The sequence below is a fragment of the Tupaia chinensis genome, unplaced genomic scaffold, assembly GCF_000334495.1.
Source record: "Tupaia chinensis unplaced genomic scaffold, TupChi_1.0 Scaffold141490_1, whole genome shotgun sequence".
NCBI lineage: Eukaryota > Metazoa > Chordata > Mammalia > Scandentia > Tupaiidae > Tupaia > Tupaia belangeri.
Genome location: NW_006201352.1, coordinates 647,099 through 656,245, shown reverse-complemented (window position 1 = coordinate 656,245; position 9,147 = coordinate 647,099). Strand labels below are relative to the sequence as shown.

Below are 9,147 nucleotides of genomic sequence, written 5' to 3'. Positions count from 1 at the left end.
CTATTCTCAAAGGTCTGCTGAGACTGTCCACAGGAGGCACTGGGCTGGGGAATGGGATCAGAGAGAGAGAGGCTGTCTAACAAGTACAGTGCAGAAGAGCATAGTAGCAACCACACAGCTGGGTAAAGGCCTAGGCTGAATAATAGATAGATTTGTTAACTCCTTGATTGACTTACCACAGGGGCAGTAAGAAGTCGGGTTATAGCACTCAGGCTCTGGAGTCATGTTGCTGGTTTAGAATCCCTACTATCCCACTTACGGGTAATATAACTTGGGAATAGCTTGTGCCTCAGTTTTCTAATCTGTTGCATGGAGATACCTATAATACCATACATTTGAAATAACAGGATTAGATGGGATACTTTATTAAAAATACCTAGGACAATAGTACTCAATTCATTTATATGATATGTTAGGCAGGCTTTGCCTATACTAATGCTGCATAAAAATCCCCAAATCTCAAGGCTAATAACATTTATTGCTCACATTAGTAAGTTAGCTATGGCTCTTCAGGGCTCTACTGGTCTTGGCTGGATTCAGATGAATCTGTTTCTGTTTCATATTTGCTTCACTTGGTTGTTATTAGAGGATCCAGGAAAACAACAGCAGCTATCTGAGCATTTTCTTCTTATGTTGGAGGACAGGACTCTAAGAGAACATGTCGAACCATGTAAGAACATTTGCTGCCTCAGCTTGGATGTGGCATTTATTGGGTTAACTCAAATTCCATTGCCCAAAGCCTGTCACGTGGCCAAGATAGGGAAGTGCATTACTCCCAAGGAGTGGAGTGTGAGGGATAAATTATTATGATTATTTTAAAAATTTATTTAAATATTTTATTATTATTATTATTTGTTATTATTATTGTTATTAATCTGTAGTTCACCAGAGAGAGGCAGAGTGAGAAAGAGAGGGAAAGTGAGAAAGCAAGCCACCAGGTCCAGGACTCGAACCACGGTCGGCTACATGGGAGTCCAGCAACATAGCCATGACGCCAGCTGCTGGCCCAGGGATAAATTATTGTTGAGTAACAATATAATACATCTGGCACAGTTTTACCAAATATTTCTTGCATGCCTAATAGCTTCTAGGAAGTACTCAGAGCACCAGGAAGTCAGAGGGGAACTGGATCCCATCTCTCTCCTTGAGGACACTCTCATTAAAGAGCATGGTCACTATAGCGATATCCAGGACAACTGAACCCCTACCGGGGCCAGCAAGAACTATTTTAGTTTTTACGCTCAGATATTACCATCTCTATTTTACAGAGAAGGAAACTGAGACTCAGAGAGGTTAAGAGACTTTTTTTTTGGTCTCAGAGCCAAGATCCACATCCTGGCCTTATGACCTGAATGCACCACTGTTTGCATGACAGCTCTCAACTCCAGTACATCAGCAGAGACAACAGAACTGAGATGAGGCGGACTGAAATTTCTGCATCTCTGGTCCCTTATTCACATGTATATGAGCCCTGGCTAAGACGCCTGTTAGCCTAGACCTTCACAGCTGTATGACCGAGTGTGACCATTTGAAGGTCAGATTCAAGTGATCAAGTGCCAGTCTAGTGGCTTGCCCTCAAGCTGCTTTCTGGGCAGCCTTGTGATGTTTGGTCCATGCTTGTGCGAAGTGTTCCTTCTGGAAAACTGATTTCCCCGCCGTGAGTTGCTGCCTGTGTTGCCTGTTTCCAGCACGGAGTACTTTCTCTGTGTGTTCTGCAGTCTTCACATACATACCTTAGGCAGTCGTTGCTCAGAAAGCCTCTATTCTCCCACTGCATCTCCACAATCAGCAGAGTTCCAGCCTGGCAGCGAGCCAGAGCTAAAATGAAAGCACGTGAAATGAGGAAGCGAAGGGCTGGATGAATAGGGCCTACTGAACCATTGGAAGGAGAGGAGATAAAATTTATCTTTGTTCTTATCTTCTTTCTGGTTCTCTGGATGAACTTTCACCAGGATGAGTCTGGCTCTTCCAAACAGCAGGGTTTCTAAAGGATGCAGCACAGAGGGAAGTCCTTGCAGCTCCCATGGATTCCACAATATGGACCAGCTGAGGAATTCCACTGCCTTCTGTTTTCTAAGTAACTAGAGGCTCTCACATTCTTGTGTTTTATCAGGCGGTCTTAGTAGTTAACCTCAATACTCAACTTATGCAAAGCACGTCCCCCTGCTGATTCAGAAGTAGTGACTTCTCAGTCCGTCTGGGGTGTCTGGGTGATCAGTGTTATCTCAACATCCACTGCAATCAGGACCTGCCAGGGAAGCTTGATTATCTTCATGGGCTATTTATAACCAAATCATAGTACAATCATTATGTAAAGGGAGTTGTTTCTTCACCTACTTACTCTCCCCAAATAGCAATCTGTTTGCTTATTTAATGCTTCTGGCTGCAGTGATTGGACTTAATGAGTATGATAGGGCTTATGAATTGGAAAGTGTTAAAGGTAAAGGAGTGTTGCTATTCTCATCTTTAGAGACAAAGAATCTCAGAGGCAAAAGGGAATGCAGTAATTTCTAGTCCAGCTGTCCCATGATACCAGTGGAAAAACTTGAGGATTAAGCAAGTTATTTAGTTGTCAACATCAAGTAGTTTTCTGAAAAGGGTAAGAATTTGGAAATTGGAGTCTTCAGTTCTAATCAGGGTTAACCACATGATAGGGTGTGCTTTTGAGCCAGTTGCTTAGAGTCTCTGGGTCTGAGGTTTTCTTTCTGAAAGTGGGGAGACATACTTACTCTGTGATGATTAGAAATAAAGTATGTAAGTGGCTGACTGTATAGTGGTTGCTATCGTGGATGGTACAGTAAAAGAGTTAGTGCCAGATTTCCCATTCTCTTCCATTACCCTGCATTACCTTTATCTAGCCAACTACTATTGCATAAGAGCAGAATTCTATGCTCCCTGACTCGCAACATGAAACACTTTTCATGAACTTTTCATAAATATAAGCAAGCAGTATCATATGGGGGGAGCCCTTGTTCCTCTTCAGGCAGAAAATGCTAGCAGGAAGGAGAGAAGTGAAGTTGGGAAAGACTGGAGACTTATTCTACGATCTCCATGACTCCTGTCTTGGTCTGTTTGTGCTGTTATTAATATAACAATATGCCTTAGACTGGGTAGTGTATAAACAACAGAAGTATGTTTCTTACAGTCTTGGAGAACAGGAAATCAAGGTCAAGGTGCCTGCACATTCAGTGTCTGGTGAGAATTGCTTCCTGTTTCAAGAAGACACCTTCTTGCTGTCTCATAAGGTAGAAGGGGTGAGAGCTCTCTTGCATATCTTTTTTTATTATTATTTTAAAGTTTTAGTTCACATTTAATTATATATATCCTTACAGTGTACATTTCTTTTTCCAGCACGAGTACCATGCATATCAGTCAAAACAAAGACATTACTATATACACTATCGTTGGCAAATAGCTTTTCATTTTTTTGTCAATTAAATGTACTTTTTTTCCCTTCCTCTTTTCCCTTCCATTTCTCCCTCCATTACCCACCCCCATTTACTCTTACTAGCTCTAGTATCTATGGTTGCCTCCCCTGCCACTATACCTTCCAAACTTTCAGTTTCTGCTATAGAGCACAGACAATTGGTATATGTTGAGTGGGGACATACAGTCTGTCTTTCATAGTCTGGCTTGTTTTGCTTAGCTAAGTCTTCCATATTCATCCACTTTGTATCAAATATCAGCGTTTCATTATTTTTTATGGCTGAGTAGTAGTACATAGCATATATACACCATAATTTTTCAATCCAATCATCTATTTTTGAACACTGGTCCAATTCTATATCCTAGCGATTGTAAATAATGCAGCAATAAATATGAATGGCAAATGTTTTCTGACTGAGGGTTTTCCATCATTTGGGTAAATATCTAAGAGTGGGATTACTGGGTTATATGGTAGGTTTCTGAGGAATCTCTTGATTGTTCTCCAAAGTGGTTGCACTAATTTACATTCGCACCAACAGAGTTCCCTTTTCACCACAGCCCCACCAGCACTTTTCATTATTATTTTTTAAAATTTTAGCCATTCTGAATGGGGCTAAGTTATCTCATTGTAGTTTTGATTTGCATTTCCCTTATGATAAGATATGTTGAGCATGTTTTCATATGCTTTTTGGCCATTCGTATGTCTTTTTTGGAGAAATGTCTGTTCAGCTCCTTTTCCCATCTTTTAATTGGATTGATTATTTTTTTAGTGGGTATATTGGGTATACTGCTTGAGTTCCCTGTATATTCTAGTTATCAATTGCTATCTGAGGTATAATTTGCAAATATATTCTTCCACTCTGAGGGTTGTCTTTTCACTCTACTTATTGTTTCTTTGACTGTGCAGAAGCTTTTCAGACTAATAGAGTCCCATTTGTCTATTTTTGGAACTATTGCCTGGGCTTTGGAGGTCTTCTTTAAGAAGTCCTTCCTTACTTCAAGGTCTCCAAGAGTTTTTCCTGTGTTTTTCACCAGTAGTTTTATAGTTTGAGGTTTTACGTTTAGATCCTCAATCTATTTTGAGTTAATTTTTGTTAATGGTGAGAAATAAGGATCTAGTTTCATTCTTCTTCTAGTGGATATTCAGTTCTCCCAGCACCATTTGCTGAAGAAATTTTCTTTTTCCTAGATTTTTCTGGATTGTCTTATGTAGTTCTTTTATTTTTTTATCTCATTTACCTCTGCATGAGTCTTTTTAAAAAAACTTTATTTATACATATTTAATTAAAATACAGTAAGCATAAACCAAAAAGAAGAAAACCATCAGGATAAAGTGTCATTGCCATGTTGTTTGCAGGGAGGAGTCAGGAAATATTAAAGATTACTAGGAAAACATTTAAGACCATCCCAAAGAAGGTAGGTTGCATAATGGTTACAGTTCAAATGCCCAAATTAAGTATTACCCCACATAATCTACAATTAAAAATGGGGTCAAGAGCTATCCTGTTTTAGTATTAGAATTTTTACATTAAATATAGAGCTATTTGCTTTTTAGAAAGTGATACTGGCAACACGTTTCCCACATGCAATGACTAGAAAACCTCAGCTACAGCTAAGCAGCTAAGCTACAGCTCAGGAAGTACCGTTAGACTGTCTGGGTGACGGTACATTTCAGTTTAGTGTAGAACTGCATTTTGGGTTTTAAAAAGGCAGCCGTATTTTATTTTGGCTCTTTTTCTAGATGCCTAACATAGTTAAGGCGATAGTTCAAGTGTGTAAGTGAAGGTAGTTACAATTTAATGACAATAAGCACAATTTCTTGCAATCTATATACACTGTATGATGCTTACATGTAATGCAACCAATGTTACTTGTATTTTATTTTGGCTCCATACACACACACACACACACACACACACACAACTTAAAAACTGTTAAAGGCAATCATTCTAAATGCACTACGGTAACAGGTTAAACATGCAGCCATACCACAGAACTGAAGTATAGGAACAGCACTACTTGTTACCTAGGAGAAAGTGGCTCACTCAAACGCTAAGCCCGCATCAGTCATCCTCATCGCAATGGCTTGTGAAAGCCTCAGGTTTCCAGTAGAGAAACTAGTCTAGGAAAGTCAGTGATCTTCTGAAAGCCTCGTATCTGTAAAACCAAGATAAGCTTACAACCATCTTGAAATCTGACAAGATATCAGATGGAAGAATAAAATTCCCAGTCATCATGAAAACTAGAAAGGTCCTCATGCAGCATATGCTCACTGGCTCTGGGAAGCTTTGTGTGCGTAATATGGAAGTGCCAACGGAGGGCTGCAGGGGTCAGCTCCATCCCTCATGCCAGGCCTTAAACCTGGGGAATACTGTGGTCCATCAGGCTTTTCATGATGCTTGGTGCCATCTGTTTAATGATATGTTCGAAGATAACACCAAGCATGATTGTATGGTAACCACCGTCCCAGATGTTGACAGTATGTATTAAATTTGAGAGTCCTTCAATCCAGTAACATTCTGTCTGTTGATTTCACAGATTTTATGTTTTGTAAGAAGACCATGAATGGCTGCAGAGCTATCTTTCACTGTGGGTGCTATTCTTCCATTTTTGACGATAAAAGCAGCATGTCCACTGCTATACTTATGCATGGTGATTGTGTGTTCCAAGGGTCTATGGATGGTCATGGCAATCTTCTCTCCAAAAACCTGTTTGAGCATGTTGTGTGCTTTATCAGAGCCCTAGCCAACACAGTTCTCACCGTTGATCTGGGGTACTTGGTCCCCAAATCTTAGATCAACCAACGAGGCTGGAGAATTAGCCTGGACTAATGGAACAAAGATACCATTATCTTTTGATTTAAGCCTGAGCTCAATTTTTCCATCTGGATTCTTACACAAAATGACTTCACGAATCCCTTGCTTAATTTCTGCTCTGTGAATTCCGATGTCATTACCAGTTACAGGAGCCACCATACAGACCATACTGGAGGTCTTTCTACCAACCGTCCCTGCATTGGTGCTCCAGGAACCATGGCCATATTTGCATGTGTTTCTTCTTCATTTAAACTCAGTCCATGTATTGAGAGAGCTCTGGATATAGTTTGGGAAAGAGATTTCCATCTTGAGAGACAGGAACAGGAGCTTCTGATAAAATTGCGGAGTTGGCAGTTTGAGCCTGAATTACTTTATCTACCTTCAAGTCCTCTAGAGATGTATAGAGAGGTATTTACAGGATTTTTCTGCATGGCAGGGACCCGTGCACTGCTCCCTCCTCTGGCCACCAGCTCCGACTTTCGAGATTGGAGGGAAGGAGATTGGCGTGCACCGAGGGTGGCCCACCTACTTCTGCATGAATCTTTAATATTTCTTTTCTCCTGGATTTTTGTTGTTGTTGTTGTTGTTGTTTCTCCAGTTCCCGGAGTTGTGTTGTTAGGTTGTTTATTTGCCATCATTCTTTTTTCTTGTGGGCACTAATTGCTATAAACTTCTCTCTTATGAAAGCTTTTGCTGTCCCATAGGTTATGAACACTTGTTTGTGCATTATCATTGGTTTCTATGAACCTTTTGATTTCAGTCTTAATTTTTTCTGTAATTGTGAAGTCAGTTAGGAGTGGATTGTTTAGTTTCCATGTGTTTGTGAATTTTTGAGGGCTCTTTCTGTAGTTGATTTTAAGTTTGATTCCACTGTGGTCAGAAAAGACTGGAACCAGCAGTTAACATAATGGGTATGTTGCTGGACTCCCACGTAGTCGACTGCGGTTCGCATCCCGGACCCGGTGGCTTAGAACTCACGCCGGGCGCATGTGCGTGTGTGCCCAAGATCCCAAGAGGAGAATGAGGGAGAAGGGATTGCGGCATGGCCATCCCCCCTGCGGGGTGATTTCTCGCTTTCCGTCTCTCTGTTTCTCTCTGTCTGTCTGGCCAGCACACGCGTCCTATAGCAAAAACCTCTCAAAAAAAAAAAAAAAAAAAAAGAGAAAAAGAAAAAGAAAAAAGATGCCAGATATAGTTTCTTTACCTTTGAATTTGTAAAGGCTTGTTTTTTGTCATATCATGTGGTCAGTCTTTGAAAATGTTCCATGTGGGGGTGGGAAAAATGTATATTTTGTGGTAGTTGGATAAAATACTCTATAGATGTCTGTCAAGTCCATTTCATGTATGGTATCATTTAGATCTTGTATCTCTTGGCTTATATTTTCTCTAAATGATCAAAAGTTTCATTTGTTCCCAGGCTCCAAGTGCAGACTCCCCTTGCACCTCTTTTATAAGGGCACTAATATCACTCACGAAGACTACACCCTCATGCCTTAATCATGTCCTAAAGACCCCATCTCTTAATACTATCATACTGGCAACCAAGCGTCAAAATACAGATTTTGAAGGGACATATAAACTCAGCCATAACAATGGACGTTCTTTAATCTATGGAGAGTGTTTAATAAAGCTGTTATGGGAATAGCTGCTTGTAAGGCAGAAGATGTACCGAAAGGAGCTTGTGCTTAAGGTGAAACAGTTGGGAAACAATGTTAGAAGCATACTTTGGTTGCAGGACCAGCAGTTGGTGTAATGGCTGTGTCACTGGACTCCCATGTAGTTGACCATGATTCCAGTCCCAGACCTGGTGGCTTAAAGTCATGCCAGGCACGTGTGCATGTGTGCCCAAGATCCCAAGAGGAGAATGGAGGAGAAGGGATTGTGGTGTGGCCATTTCCCCTGGAGGGATGATTTCTCCCTTTCTGTCTTTTTCTTTCTGGCAAATGCACACACCCTATAGCTAAAAAATCCCACCCCAAAAATAAAAAAAATAAAAAAACCCCCCAAAAAAAAAAAAAAAAAAAAAAAAAGCGGCACCATACTTTGGTTGCTACTGTAAGAAACAGATGAGCTCAGATAAAGACAGAAAGTGAGAAATCACCCTCCAGGGGGATGACCATACTGCAATTCCTTCTTCTTCACTTTCCTCTTGGGATTTTGGGCATGCACACATATGTGCCTAGCGTGAGTTTTAAGCTGTTGTGTCTGGGATGCAAACCATGGTCTACTACCTGGTAGTCCAGCACGTAACCATTATACCATCGGCTGCACTTAATGAGTTATGAAAAGCAATAGAGAGGGTCTAGAAATTCTGGGACTTAGAGGGTTGAAAGACACCATTGCTTCTCATTTACAACTAGGGAAAACCTGAGATGGTCTTTTGATTTTGAAGGCCAGTTAGGAAGAGCTACTCATGGGGAAAGCTGTCATATTCATTATTAAATAGTTGACTCAATTAACTTAGTGTCTAGTAAATCCTTCAGGCAGACGAAATGGCTTAAGGAAAAAAAAAGAAAGATGTGGCTCTCCCTTAGAAGGCTGACATCCTACATACTCAAATTCAAGTTGAGAGAACAAAGCACATGTCTGGGGCAAGCAGGTGGTGTGGTGGTTAAGGGCGCTGGACTCCCATATGGCTGACCGTGGTTTGAGTCCTGGACCTGGCGGCTTGCTTTCTTACTTTTCCTCTCTCTCATTCTGTCCCTCTCTGTTCAAATTAAAAATAAATAAATATAAAATAAAGTTCAATAAAATAATAAAAAAAACATGTATCTGAAAGGATTGTGATGTGGTTACTGCTTCTTTAAATAATATAATATCTTTCAAGTTTTTGAAAGAGTTGAACTACCAGAAGAGCTCTCTGCCCTACACTATTCTAGACTTGGACCTCCTAAATTCTATGTGC

General features: G+C 40.5%; 1 pseudogene; it reads right to left on the bottom strand.

Annotated features, from left to right (window-relative positions):
• Positions 1-5,781: 5,781 nt before the first annotated feature.
• Positions 5,782-6,648, bottom strand: LOC102469680 (syntenin-1 pseudogene; annotated as a pseudogene).
• Between the last annotated feature and the right edge of the window lie 2,499 nt (positions 6,649-9,147).